This window comes from Thermobia domestica, chromosome 17 (genome assembly GCF_964235325.1).
Source record: "Thermobia domestica chromosome 17, izTheDome1.hap1.1, whole genome shotgun sequence".
NCBI lineage: Eukaryota > Metazoa > Arthropoda > Insecta > Zygentoma > Lepismatidae > Thermobia > Thermobia domestica.
Window position 1 is genome coordinate 115,653,501 of NC_137470.1, and position 16,429 is coordinate 115,669,929.

General features: G+C 35.9%; 1 pseudogene; it reads left to right on the forward strand.

Moving 5' to 3' along the window:
• Nucleotides 1-9,321: 9,321 nt before the first annotated feature.
• LOC145674660 (neo-calmodulin pseudogene) lies at nt 9,322-10,192 on the forward strand (annotated as a pseudogene).
• Nucleotides 10,193-16,429: the final 6,237 nt, after the last annotated feature.

The following is a 16,429-nucleotide window of genomic DNA, read 5'->3' on the forward strand; positions in this document are numbered from 1 at the left end:
ATTGTCTTATTATTTTCATTCATATTATTATTATTACTAGTTTTATTATTATTTTTCGTAGTAGTATCCTTCTTCTTCTTCTTCTTCTTCTTCTTCTTCTTATTATTATTATTATTATTATTATTATTATTATTATTATTATTATTATTATTATTATTATTATTACGTTAACCCTTATAGGTCGATTTTGCCCCCGAACATTTTACTTGTTATTCACTTACAGTATGATGATGGAACCTCGTGTTCGACATATTTTTAGGCCTGTCTGTATTGTACATTGACTCTTAACACTTTTTATTTGATGCAATAATTCGCGGGATATTGGCTTGTAACACTCAGTTTGAACACTGCACTTTCTATCTGAATGTGGAACCATTTTCGGCGGTCATTTTGCAACAGGCTTGCTCGAAATGAAAACAATTTTTTTACTAAGCTGTTTGGTTTTCCATAATCTATCAAACAAGGTATCACTCGACCTATATTCAGATTTGAAATTTTAAAATTGGTCCCGTGGCCCCATGATGGGCCCTGGGGCACAACGGCAACACCATTCCACGTTGCCTATGGCGTTTACCTTTTTCATTTTTTGTTTCATGTTTTTCTACTTAGCCAGGGTTTTGGGCAACAGGGACCAGGATTTGTGGTCAAAGTGTTTTTTGGTACATCTTAGAGACCAGATGTCCTAGAGAGGGGAATAAAGCCCAGAGACCAGACATTCTAGGGATTGATGACGTTAATCCAGAGACCAGGCGTTCTAGCAGAAGGAACTCTCAGCTATCAGGCGTCCTAGTGACTGAGTAAGGATAAGGGAGGTCTCAGAAAACAGGCTTCCAAGAGAGGTGGTGTTGATGAACAATCACTGCAGATTGACGCCTTCTGTAGTATTCTGGCTCCTTTTATTCAGAAATGTTTCTTACTGCACTAATCTTCCTCACATACCGATCGCTGACGATGATTGACGTCATCTTCATGGTTGTCATCTTAAGCTTGTTTACAACCTGGGAGCTGATGGTGATGGGAAGGCATGTAAATCCTTGCTATATATATATATATATATATATATATATATATATATATATATATATATATATATATATATATATATATATATATATATATATATATATACAGGGTAAGTCAAAATAAGTGTAACAAGCAAATATCTCGCGAACTATACATCATATAAGAAAAAATATTAAGAGACAATGTACAATACGGACGGGCCTAAGAAATGAGTCAAACATTAGGTTTCCCTGCCTTCCATTTTGGGGGAGGGGGTGAACGTGAAATTTTCAAATGGGAACATAGGTCGAGTGATACCTCGTTCGAAAGAGCTTGAAAAAATTGAACAATTTTTGTAGGAAACAATTTTTGATATGGGGCACCGTTTTCAAGATAGACTCCAAAATTGGTCCTGTAGCAGATAAAATTTCCAGTACTTATAAATCGGAAACGGCTAAGTGGAAAAACATGAAACAAAAAATGAAAAAGGTAAACGCCATAGGCAACGTGGAATGGTGTTGCCGTTGTGCCCCAGGGCCCATCATGGGGCCACGGGACCAATTTTAAAATTTCAAATCTGAATATAGGTCGAGTGATACCTTGTTTGATAGATTATGGAAAACCAAACAGCTTAGTAAAAAAAATGTTTTCATTTCGAGCAAGCCTGTTGCAAAATGACCGCCGAAAATGGTTCCACATTCAGATAGAAAGTGCAGTGTTCAAACTGAGTGTTACAAGAAAATATCTCGCGAATTATTGCATCAAATAAAAAGTGTTAAGAGTCAATGTACAATACAGACAGGCCTAAAAATATGTCGAACACGAGGTTCCATCATCATACTGTAAGTGAATAACAAGTAAAATGTTCGGGGGCAAAATCGACCTATAAGGGTTAACGTAATAATAATAATAATAATAATAATAATAATAATAATAATAATAATAATAATAATAATAATAATAATAATAATAATAATAAGAAGAAGAAGAAGAAGAAGAAGAAGAAGGATACTACTACGAAAAATAATAATAAAACTAGTAATAATAATAATATGAATGAAAATAATAAGACAATGAATAATACTAATACGTATGCGCAAAGAGACGTCGTTCCTCAATCACTACAATCCTATGAGAAAGGGATAGGAATGTACCTATTAGGCCCTACTTGTAGGCAACATCTCAACATGTGCTCAGTTAAAGTAAGGAAAGCCCGTCAACGTCATTGCCTGGGGAATGGAACCGTTGGCCTTCGGAACATAGTACAACGATAACGTTGTATATTGCATACACACAGGGGACGGGGAATGTGATTTTCATTATTCTACTAAGAACATGTAAATGTACCTGTGTGTTGTTTGTTCATGCAGTGTGAATTGTATGGCATTATTTTTTTCTTGTTGAGTAGTAGTGTTCAACGTAAAATCATCATTGATGTTACATTGCCTAGCTGTTAGTGAGAGTGTTAGTGACTTAAAGGGAAGTGGCAGTGTGGATATTGTAGGTAGGGGCTGTAGTTGTGTGTTGAACGGTTCAAAAGCGTAGAAAGAACGGGTTATCAACTTTGGTGATAAGTTTTCCGTACAAGGAAACGAACACTATCGCATTAATATTATTAGTTTGGGTAGCGTTTGAATAGAGTAATGGCGGTGTTTGATCATTGTGTAGATATGTTGCTGGTGTTGGGCGAATGTAGAAGAAACTATCGTAACGCGGCACGAATGTATGCAATGCGCTATCCCCAACGCCAACAAACATCTCACATGGCATTTCTGCGATTGGAGAGACGTTTGCGGCAACATGGTAGTCTTGTCCGGGGACAAGGTATGGGTCGTTACCGCTCTGCAACCAATGAAGAACGTGCAACAGGAATATTGGCAGCAGTGAATGTAGACCCACATGTTATCACGAGACACCTCGCTCAGGCCAGTGGAGTTAGCCAAAGATCTGTAATGCGTATTTTGCACGAGTACATGTTTCATCCGTATCATATCATCTTACATCAGGAACTATCTGGCAATTATTTTCATGCCAGATTGCAATTTTGTCTATGGTTGGAAGGTATGGAAAACAGACAGCGCAACTTCATATCCACCATCTTGTTTATCGATGAAGCTACATTTACAAACACAGGACACGTAAACCGACATAATATGCATTATTGGGCTAGGGAAAATCCACTATGGCAGAGACAAGTTGCTCATCAGCATCGGTGGTCTCTTAATGTATGGTGTGGCATCCTTGGTAACCATATCATTCGGCCATATTTTTTTGATGGACGTCTTACTGGTGATACCTATGCCGCATTTATCAGTGATGTACTATACCCGGAGTTGTTAGAGAATATTCCTTTCGCCGAACGTATAAGAATGTGGCATCAACATGATGGTGCTCCAGCACACAACGCACGCCAGGTCAGAGCCTTATTGGACCACCGTATGGCGAATAAATGGATTGGGCGTCGAGGTCCTATTCACGGGCCTCCACGATCTGCTGACCTAACCCCACTTGATTTTTTCCTCTGGGGTTATGTTAAGGATCGGGTAATGTTCAACGTATCAACAAGTACTGATGATATGAAGGCGCGTATCCAAGGTGTGTGTGCATCTATCACTCCAGAGATGCTACATGATGTACGAATATCCATATGCCGCCGCTTACGGAAGTGTGTGGAGCAGGACGGTGGACATATCGAGCATCATTTGTAACATGGTAAGTGTTGAAATTACTTGCTTTACAGTGATAGAAATTACAATTTTTAATATCGCACATACTCGTAGAATTACTAAACGTTATTCTACTACTTTACAGGATATTAGGTTGTGGTAATGCTGTTGTGACACGCTTGCCTGAAATCAAAACAACTTTTGTAGTAAGCTGATTGGTATTTCACGATCTATCAAAGAGGTATCACTCGCCCTATGTTGCGATTTGAAAATTCCATGTACACCCCACCATACAAAAGCGGGGCAAGGGAACTTCTTTAACACTAATTTCAGGCTCTCTGTATTGTACATTGACTCTTAACACTTTTCTTATTTGATGCGTAGTTCGCTTGATATTGGCGTGTAATACTGAATTTGAACACTGCACTTTCTATCTGAATGTGGAACCATTTTTGGCGGCCATTTTGAAACAGCCTTGCCCAAAATGAAAACAAATGTTGTACGAAGCTGTTTGGATTTCCACGATCTACCAAACAAGGTATCACTCAACCTATGTTCCCATTTGAATTTTTGAAATTGGTCCCGGGGCCCCATGATTAGGGCCCTGGGGACACCACGACAACATCATTCCACATTGCCTATGATGTTTTCGTTTTTCATTTTTTGTTTAATCGTTTCCTACTTATACGTTTCCGAATTATAAGTACTGGAAATTTTATCTGATACAGGACCAATTTTGGGGTCTATCTTGAAAAGGGTGCCCCATATCAAAAATTGTTTCCTACAAAAATTGTTCAATTTTTTCAAGCTCTTTCGAACGAGGTATCACTCGACCTATGTTCCCATTTGAAAATTTCACGTTCACACCTGCCCCCCAAAACGGGGGGCGGGGAAACCTAATGTTTGACCCATTTCTTAGGCCCGTCCGTATTGTACATTGTCTCTTAATATGTTTTCTTATATGATGTATAGTTCGCGAGATATTGGCTTGTAACACTTATTTTGACTACCCTGTATATCTATCTATCTATCTATCTATCTATCTATATATATATATATATATATATATATATATATATATATATATATATATATATGAATACTTGTCCTAAAAGAAGAGAAATAGGACGACTCATTTTTTTTTTAATCATACTCTGAGAAAATTCCTTTATCCGGACAGCGGTAGGGGGCCACGGTGGCTCAGCGGTCGAGCGTTCACCTCTGCTGCATGGGTCCCTGATTTGATCTTATCTCGCTCTAAGTGAACTTTGTAGTGGACAAACTCCGTGTGCGTGGGTTTTCTCGAAGGTCTCCCTTTTCCTCCCACTTTCTTCATTCCACCATTTCATTCATTTCTCCTCATCACCGTCTTCTTTAGCCTAAACGGCATAACCGTAGGACGCAAAACTTTAAGATTTTATTTCCGGACAGCGGTATATTGTACAAATATACGGAATCCATATGTTTACTACGGAAAAATGTACAGAGCACGTGATACCCATACGTAGTGCTATTTTCCCGCTTAGATGTTACATCATGACTCTGCAGGATGTCTCACATCACAGAGTTTTCCGTATATTACTTACCTATATCTGCGCATGTTATATACGTCCATTTGTATGTGATAGCCTTACCGTCTATACACAGTTCTTTATTTCATACGGAAAGTGCGTATATGTGAAACATTTATAAAGAGAGTATTATAAAACACACGTTTTAAATTATAATTTTACTGCAGGATATTATATGCAGTCCTTACATTGAGTTCAAAAGCTACAGGATTTATGCATGTAACCTACCTAGTTTTGTGCACCACATACGTTTTCTTTCTCTACGTAGTGTACCTCACGAATACACAAAATCACAGACAATATAATTTGATTTGATTAGAGCTTAGTGTCCCTTTCAGCAACGAGGCTATGTGAGACTTGGAATTACAGCTTAACATGGTATCCGAACCACATGAGCTCCCACCGGCGACGGAACCTGTATTTCCCACACCAAAGTCGCGTACACTGACTGCTTAGTCAGGAGGGGCCTCAGTTAGAAAGAAGATATTCAACCTGTAAACTCATTAAAAACAAGTGAACACATGGGTCATCTTGCTTTTAACTTTGAAAAGAAAGTATTTTACATCGTTCAAATTGCCAGATATTTATTAAACCTTATTCTTTCTCTCTGGAAAGCAGACACCTTTCCTAGTGCAATATATTGTGCAGTACCTCACAAGGATGTACATTACTGCTTTATTATGGAATAACTAAAAAGCTATTCCAGTTACAATTCATTGGACTATTTAAATCATTGTCTAAATCAAATCATTTTAAATCTCATTCAATTCATTAATCAAGCCTGAAAGAACATTTGACCATGGATGTACATTGTAATACAAGTATTTGCAGAATAATTATATTCATCTTTTCATTTTTTAAATTAGTCAATAAATGAAAGACTACTAATTCTTTCACCATCATGTCACATTCCTTTAGATTACAAGATCCTTCTCGTTGAGTGATCTCCAACGTCAGTGTTCTTTCTGAACAAAACTATTGGAGACAAGTTTCAAGTGGGTAGTCGTTGATCAGAATCCAAGTTTGTTACAAGAAATAGGAAAACACATAGTGACATTGGAGGTAGAAGTCGTCTCTAGGCCACCGAACCGGATCTTTCAGGCGCTGAAGGTTCATCGCAGCAGAAACAATCCATGAGGGCACAATTCATTCTTCAACTTTATTTTATTCTTCATTGGATTCAATCTCATTAATATTCTTCAGGAATACGATGTCATATGAGGATCTAGAATAACTAAGGCAATCCAATCCTTTTAGTTAAGTTCATTCTTTTCTTCCTCTTTCGCTTTCTATCTTATCTAGTCACTGTTTTATCAATTTGAAATGGTTGTGTTTCGTTTACTCATTAAAGCATAACCCTTCACATAACAGTTGTGTGTTGTTGTCAGTTCCTATCCCCATCTATATCCTATTGTTCGAGATTTTGTGATAATTTATTGATAAACTAACTCAACCTGTGCTCTCTACACAGCGCGAATCTCCTTGTCATTCCTCACAGATCTGTACATGCCTCTTTATAGATACAAGTGGAAAATGTCTTGATAAAAATCGGTAAGAGGTATCATAAAGGGGAGATTTTTTTTAAGATTATTTTTTTCAATATCTCGCACCGTTTGCAAGAATTGAGTCTACTTCCGGTTATAGTTTCTAATTCATGTATATTCAGTGTTTTCTTTCTTCTTGCATGGAGTATGTAATAAGCAAAAACATTACATATACAATTCATTATAACGTCAGTGATATATGGTGTTCATTGGTGGAAATACTTCAAACAACAAAGATTCATCTTAAGCTAGATAGATCATTATCCTTCGTTTTTCATTATCATTTTTCCATGAAACAAACGCCTAAGAAATATACAACCCCTGTATACAAATATATTGTGTGTGAATGTATAACTCATAGGATATAATCCTTTTCTTAATTTTTAAAATTTTAACACTTAGAGTGTACCCTTAAAAAATGTAATGATAAAGTAACGACAATGTTATTCTTTTTAATATTCAATTAGAACTGGACAATCTACCCAAAATTTGGAATCGACCAGCGAAAGAGACACGTTTCTAGCCCTTCTGGTTTTCGAGATCTCATTGTCGAAAGGATTAAAGGCAAACGTATAAACCTAGAATTTTAATATATAGACTAGCTGAACCTGCGCTGTCTAGTCTGCACATCGTTCTGTTATGACCGTGACTCTCCTTCTCACTGTGCATGTCTCCTTTCTCACACAAGTAAAGGATAACAGACTCACAAACGAAAAGAATTGCTATGTATAGATGTTGGAGTGAGTTTGTAGCAAATTTCTAGAACTAGCACGATATCAAGTGAAATTTTTTTTTCTGATAAATCCATATCCATCCGAGTACGCCTCATATCGTCTTTTGAGGCCTTTGAAGTTGCTAGCATGCAATAGGTTTTGCCATTCAGATATATGCAAAGCGCCTGCGATGTCCGTCAACCCGCCATACGTAATTTCTCTACTGGTTATCTAACACCGTAGTTTCAGCCTGCAACTATGTTGATCTTATAGGCTAAAACGGCTCCTAAAATGTTGAATAGAACAATAACGGTACGGTTTTTGAAAATTTGAATGACAAGTGAACAATCTACCCAAAAATTTTAATAGAGCAGTGAAAACGTCACGTTTCTGGCATTTGTTGTTTTCGAGATCTCCTTTTCGAAAGGATTGCGGACAAACATATAAACCTAGCATTTTAATATATAGACTAGCTGAACCTGCGCCCTATACACAGCGCATCATTCACATATGAACATGAATCTCCTTGTCATTCTTCACAACATCTGTACATGTACTTTCATAGACACAAGTGAAGGACGTCTTGATAAAAATCGGCAAGGGGTACGATAAAGAGGAGATTTTTTATTATTTTTTTCAATATCTTGCACAGTTTGCAAGATTGAGTCTACTTCCGGTTTTAGTTTCTAATTCATGTATGATCAGTGTTTTCTTTCTTCTGCAGTGATATGTGGTGTTCATTGGGCAAAACACTCCAGGCAATAAAGATTAATCTTAGACTGGAGAAATGGTTATCCTTTATTTTTCATTGGCCGCGGTTGCTCGGTGGTAGAGCGTTCACCTCTGGTCCTAGGGGTCCCGGGTTCGATCCCAGCCCCCGCCAAGAGAACTTTGTGGTGTACAGTCCGCAGCAAAAAACCTGCAACATGAGCATGTAAGTTTATTGTGAAACTGCGCCTAACAGCGCAGGGAGTCAACATAACGTCTAACTGGCACGAATCACACCAAGAGAAACCTCGGCGTCCTCCCCTGCACACTTATTTTGGAGCAAAATACTTCGTCGTTTCACAATAAACTTACATGCTCATGTTGCAGGTTTTTTGCTGCGGACTGTACAAACACCGTGTACGTGCGTTTCCTTGGGGTTCTCCCGTTTCCTCCCACTTTCTTCATTTCACCATTTCATTCATTTCTCATCATCACCGTCTCCTTTAGCCTAGCTGGCATAAGCGTGGGACGTAAAACTCAAAAAAATCATATCTTTTTTATTTTTCATTATCATTTAGCCATGGAACAAACTCCGAAGAGATATTCAACCCTTGTATACAATTCTTTTGTATTGGAATGAATAACTCATAGGATGTGATGCTTTACTTTTTTAAAATACCAACATTTCCAGTGTATCCGTAAGAAATGTAATAAAGAAATAACGGTCACTTTGTTTTAAATATTCAATTAGAACTGGACAGTCTACACAAAATTTGGAATCGACCTGTGAAAACGGGACGTTTATAGCTTTTGTGGTTTTCGAGATCTCTTTGTCGAAAGGATTGGAGACAAACATATAAACTTTTTTATTAAAGATAAACATATATACTTTTCTTTGGAGAAATCATATAAACCTAACATTTTAATATATAGATTATAAACCAATATCTGAGCTAATAGAACTGTCGATTCGCACCACCACAATATGAAAGAAGACATTATTTTATTTATATATTCCAACAATCCATTTACAAAAAAAATAAGTAGATTTAAATTGTTGCCGAAAAGTTTTGTAATTGTCATTGTTAGGAATATCATAGAAACAGAAATATTAAATAATAGATTTGTTGTCGCTCTTAAACAAGGGCAATTTTACAACCACTTTCATCAGGACATGTTTGTTTATTTTGCCAAATAGCTCATTACATTTATCCAGTCTCCGTCATATTGTCCTTGTGAAATCACAAAATCAAATAGTTCACAATGCCAAGAGTAAGAAAATATGAAGCGAGGAGGAACGAAGAAATTTTTTGCCAACAGATGCAGAAATATAGAAATGTTTTCAAGCAACTTAACGTTACACGCACTGGGTACATCTCCAGCAAAGATCTTAAAATATTTTTAGCTGCCGTAGGAGTATACCCAACAGAAGCCGAGCTGAAAGCCTTGATAGCCCAGGTGGACATTGGTCGCAAAGGGAAGATAAGATACGGACACTTCTTATTTTTGATGAAGTGGTATATTCGTGCGAGTGACTACGGTAAGATGCTCCGGGAGGCTTTCAAAGCATTTGACTTCGATGGCGAAGGATATATTACTGCTGACAAAATCAAAGTTCTGATGATTGGTATTGGCGAGACAAAAGGTCTGGAAAAAATCCCTGATATGATCCGTGAGAGCGATATTGACGGAGATGGCAAAATCAATTTTGAAGAATTCGTTATGTTGATGCAGCAAGGACGCGGATACTACTAAAGCACTGTTTCAAGCTGATATCTGCAAATACAATCTCGTCTGCAGTTTGATTCAAAGAAATAAATGTAACCTAAATTCAGCCATAGTAAAACCCAAATTATACAACGTCATCCAGCAAGTAAAAGATTCAAAGAGTGATAATATCAGCATAGAATAAAGTTGAGAATTATACATCTCTATTAAACAAAAATTTAAGTTTTTTGCAAATAAAACTTTTTTAAAATTTATAATAACGGTATGTTTTATTTTACTTAGTTCCTACATTAGCTAATTCTATGTAAAATATCAACAGCAATCAATCTATACTAATACCTATATATATATATATATATATATATATATATATATATATATATATATATATATATATATATAAATTTAAAATGAGTTACTCCTCATTGTACAGGTCATAAAGGTACTAACATGAAAATTAGAGAGAATACTCCTTCTATCACGAAATCAAGAAATAAGGGAGGAATTTTGGAAATACTTATACTAAAGAGGGTAAAGGAAGTATCAAAATTTCCACCAAGAATAGTGAATTTCACCGAGGCCAGATTTAGGGAGTGTGCACCGGTGTATTTGCATTCTCCTTCGTTGTAAATATACATTATCTAAACTAAGAAGCTATCAGAGAAAATAGGAACACTTTCATAATGCTTTTCAACTATACGATGAACCACCATATTCGAAGTTCCCATGATTCAAGAAATTTTTTAATTTATACGAGCAAGCTGATTATATACTGAAAATTATACTGATACAAAGCACAAGCGGCTCAGTTGGTAAAGCGTTGGCTTTGCATTCGGAAAGTCATGGGTTCGATTCCCGAAATCAGACAGTAAATATTTCCATTCTTCATTCATGCCACGGATGACTAAAAACATTAAAAATCAAATTTAATTCAAATTTACTGGTAATAATTTGTGCACCCTTATCAGAAAATACTGGATCCAACCCTGTGTCTCACGAATCCTTCGTGTTAGAGAGATGAAACTTGGCATATGAGCTCTTCAGTAGCAGTAAGAGAATACATGTTTGACATTTCTGAAAATTACGTTACAGAAGGGGGAAGTTTATGAAATACTCAAATTTCCGTTTGTTTAATCAGAAAGTGCCCAATATAAAAATTTGCTTAAGTTGAAAATCTTACATTCAGTGGCAGACACAGAAGGTAAAATCTCGGGGGGGGGGGGGCAGACAGAACAAGGACTACGATAGGTATTAAGTTGTAGACATTTACAGGTTCAGTAGCTGAACGGATTAGTCACAAGACATTGCGGTTTAAATAGCAAAAACTTGTAATTAACATTCAAGTTTGAAATTATCGGAGAAAATAAATATTGAATATGCAACTCACCACTATTAAAATATTATCCTAGAAGTGTCCAATAAAGCATAAAAGGCAACGTTTACTACAAACTTTCTTTAAAAAAATATAAATAATAGCTTCAATTATTTTGTCACTCTAAAAAACAGGGGAGAAAAGGCCCTCCCGGCCTCAGGCTAGATCCGCCACTGCTGATCTTAGGTATATAGGCTTTCAAATAAAAAAAAAAAACGAAGCATTGATTTCAGTGTTTCTGATAATTCCGCTTCAAAGGGAAAAAAGAGGACAATTTTATTTATATTGAAATTTATGTTTATTTGTTTACAAAGTGCCAAATATGGAGATTTGTATGTGGGAAATGTATAATCCTAACTATATATAAAACTATATAAACTGATATAAGTTAAAATGGTACTTCTGCTTGACGTGGAAAGTTGAAATTTGGCATGATTGTAGCTTTCTGGAACTAATCGAAAGGAAAATGGCCAAAACTGAATATTTTTAACTTTTAGGGAGTCTAAAGGAGAAATTAAGAAATCCCCCATTCTATTTAAATGGATCTTTTTTCAACCTATAATTTCATGTTTTAGATACTTGAAACTGTAATAAAAACTTGAAATTCGGGATAATTTTACCTTTTCTATAGCGTTACCCAAGTCAGTCACCAAAAGTAAAAATTTACAACTGTAGAATGGTTTTATGAGGAACTGAAAAATGTTTCCCATTTTATTTATATGGGACACCTTTTACATCCCAAAATTATAGGGCAATTTCTGTAGGCCTACGTTGATTAAACTTATTATGATTGCAGCCATCTAGGAATAACCCAGAGGATAACTGCTAACAATTAATATTTTTAGTTTTAGGGGAACTAAGAGGGGGATGAAGAAATTACCTATGTTATGTGAATGGGGCTTTTAGGACCTATAATCTCATGTTTGAGGTACTTAAAATTAGAATAAAAATTTGAAATTCTTTTTAGCGTTACCTAATTATATGACCGTAAATAAAAATTTACAAATTTGGTAGTATACCCTAGCGGAGGTGTGGTAATGTTACAAAGTTATGAGAAAAATAACCAAAATTTGTCTTTTCAATATGCAAGAGATCTGGTCGAACAAAAGTCCGGAATTTCTTTTTCGAAAACTTGAAATAACAAATAAACAGAAACCTCTGAAAAAGATAATACATCATCATCATCATACAATAAGTCGATACATTGTGAATGACAAAACTAAGACTGCCGTACAAATATATTGCAAATGAGTAAGCAGGCTATTAAGAAGCAAAGGTTGATACATATGTGATGCGAGGCCGCAGGCCAATCAAACGTGGAGGTTTGGGGACGTAGTTCCCAGTTGGTAAAATGCTAGTCGATATATAAACTCTTAAATAAAATAACGGAATACATGCTTCAGAGTTTCCGAAAATTTTGCTAATAAGAGGAACAGGGGGAGGATTTCAATAATATTAAAATTTCCCTTTACTCACAATGTGGTGAATATGAGGACTAGCTTAAATTGGAGATGTAATATTCGATATATACACTTTTGAACAAAAAATAAGAAAATACGTGTTCTACGTTTTTGAAAATATCCGTTTCTAAGGGAAAAAATGATTTTTTCTATAATATTCAAATGTCAGTTTCTTTGTTGAAAAAGTACCAAATGTGATGTGATTTGATTTGGTTTTAAGTTTAGAAGCGCCACTGAACCACAAAATTACTCTCCTAAAATGTGTTAAATTACCTATATGCGTGGCTTTTTTTTACATTAAGGTGAGCTTTAAAAAACACTTAAGAAAGCATCGGGGATGGACGCGAATCACGAACCTTATGATTACTAGACACGTGTGCTTCCTCCAATTTCGCCACGGGGGAAATTGAAAAAAAAACGTGGCTTCGTACAGAGGTAACTGCTTGACGTCTTTTTAATTTGGTCAATTAGAGTGGTCTTTTATCCGTGTATATTCGGCGATAACCGTTTGGGATCAGATAGAAGGGGTTCACCATGTAATTGTATAGCAAAATGATGCTGGTGTATTTACTTTATTTCATAATTCTTGCACATTCACTGTCTAATGATCGGCGACAGTTGCCATCTAAATTCATAGAATTATACGCACTCATCTATTTTTCTTTCTTTTACTTCATGATGTAGAGGCAGGGATTACATTTGACCCCCGGAGCTTACTTTAGGAACAAGTCGTAAGGAAAAAAATAATATTAGCGTCATGCACATGACTGATGATAGTTCGTGGTGGTTACTTAGCAATTCTACACGACGAATCGAAGGAGCGCGGACCAAAATGAAGATCTTGCTGATATGCGGTGATAACTTCAACACCCCGACTCTAGATATCTGATTCGACTCGATAAAACCCTGCAGACTAACAGCAATCCTTAGGCGCGTCGCTATATCGACGACCGACATTTACCACTAGGTGTTGGCGACGTTTACGGCATCGGGGTGGGATCCGAACCACATGAGTTCCCGCTGGAAATTGAACCCAGTTCTCAAACCCACAAGATACGTACTCTAACCGCTTAGCCACGAGAGAGCTCAGAGTACCCAATGTGAGGATTCATTTAAGTTGAAGATTTTAAATTCGGTATATAAACAATTAGATTTAAGAATAATAAGAGAATACCTATTTCAGCGTTTTCCAAACTTTCACCTCTAAATAGAGGAAAGGAGACAATTTCGATAATACTGAAATGTTGCTTTGAAATTGAAATTGAAAAGTACTTTATTCAAGTTGGCGGGGTTCCGCATATTGCTGCTCTTTCACCTAACTCTTGTGAAGGAATTACATTCAGTTATACAAAAACGATACAATCAATTGAATCCGTACAAAAGATACGGTGATATACAACAAAAATTACAAGTATTCATTAAGATGATAAAAGGAGAAAGAAAAAAAGTAGTATATTTAAAAAATACACACTCAAATACTACAAATGAGGAATGAAAAAAACAATAATGAAAGAATAACATTCAAATACAAAAATGAAAACAAACACAAACCGACAAATAACAGACAAAATAAGATATGTTTGTCATTGGCAATTGGGGAAGAGGTGATGAAATATTTCTTCGATGCATGATTAATTTTCAAAAAGCGTAGCAAGTCAAGTCTGATTTCATTTATTCTGTTTGAAGTGATAGAATACAAATCACGGGTACCTGAACTTAAATTTTGTTAGCTGAGTAAATAGATTTTTAACATTTTCTTGAAGGAATTAAATGTTTTAGCTTCTTTTACTATATTTGGTATAGCATTTCATGACCTTGGAGTTTATACTGAAAATGCCGCACTGGTTTGCTTGAGTCCATGATGTGGAATGTCAAGCGTATTTCTTTTGCGTGTTAAATGAGTGTAAATAGTTGACTTAGCAGTGAGTTTCTTGTATAAATACGCGGGACGTGTTGTTTCAAGAATTTCATAAATGAGACAGCAATAATGCAAATGTCGTTCTGGGTTGTTCAGAATAAGCAAAATATGATCGAATGTTCGTATATTGTAACAGAAGCGGATGCATGAATTTTGTACCTTTTGAATCAGAATAGCATTACTTTTTGTATGAAGTGGTCCATACACAATATCACAATAATCAATGATAGTATCTGTGTTTGCGTCAGGAGTAGCATGGTATCTTTGGACAGACAGTCTCGTATTTTTTATAAGTTTCTTCGTATTCCCAGAGCTTTTGAACATTCGGTAGAGACATGATTATTCATAGAAAGTTTATCATCAATTTCTACTCCAGGACTTTTTACACAAGGTGAATAGCTAATGTTCGAGTCCATCACTTGTAATTCTAATTTTTCAGGATCAATTTTATTCAGCTGATTAGCGGAACATAGAACAGTATATGTACATTTTACGGTATTAATAACAAGGCAGTTATCAATGCACCAGTTACTAATAGCATTAAGATCTTGATTGAGGAGTCAAACAGCTTGTGGTAAGTCCTGAATCAAGGCTTTTATAAACAATTGTGAGTCGTCCGCGTAACAGTATATCTTTGAATGCTGTACAACAGATACCAGATCTGCATTATATAAGGTAAACAAAACTGGCCCTAAAATTGAGACTTGTGGAACACCTCTATCAAGAACAACAGCTTCAGAAATGTTGTAATGAGAGTAGCTACGCAAAACAACCTGCTGTTTTCTCTTATATAGATAGGATTCGAACCATTTTATGGTATTTACTGAAAAGTTATAGTGTTTCATTTTTGCTAAGAGAACATCATGTTGGACAGCGTCAAATGAATTTGAGAGGTCTAAAAAAACTAGCATTACCGCATATTTGTCATTTAGTGCATGAAGCATATCGTCTTTAATACCCAACAAGGCAATAGAAGTGCTGTGAAATTTACGAAACCTAGATTGTTCGGATGGAAGTATGCCAGAGCTTTCAGTATATGAAATCATTTGTTGATGCACTAACTTTTCGATTATCTTTGAAAGAACTGGCGACATATTTATGGGCTTAAGGTCATTAATTGATTTAACACAATTTTTCTTTGGTAATGGCAGAACATTACCTAGTTTCCAGTGTTTAGGGAATTTATCATCCGATAAAGAGCAGTTCACAATATTAGTTAGGGGAGGTGTGATAATAGGTAAAGCTATTTTAAGCATAGGTGGGGTCATTTCATCAAAGCCGCGGCATTGGATTTAATGGTTAACAATTGCTCTTCTAACGTCATGTTCATGAACAGGTCTTAACATGAAAGGAGTTCAACAATCAGTGTGTTTCAGTGAACTGTAGCGATTTATTTGTCAAATGTTACTGAGATTTCTGATCCTTAGCAAAATGACGGCTTATAACATCAGGACAATTTAGTTCTTCAGTGAGGTTCAACGATGAACTTTTTCCACCTATTCCCAAAGTATGTAATGTCCCCTAAGTGTCTTTATTGTTTTAGCGTTATTTATATGAAATGATAAATATGCAATATTTTCTTGTCGAATAACTGCCATAATAAAATTACGAAGCTCTTTGTACTCATCGCAGTGTTGCTGTAACTTAGTGCGTTTGAACCTACGGAGCTCGCGATCGCGCATTTTAATTCGCAGCTTCGTATTACTAGACACATAAGGTAACTTGTTATTTGAAACTTTAACCGTTT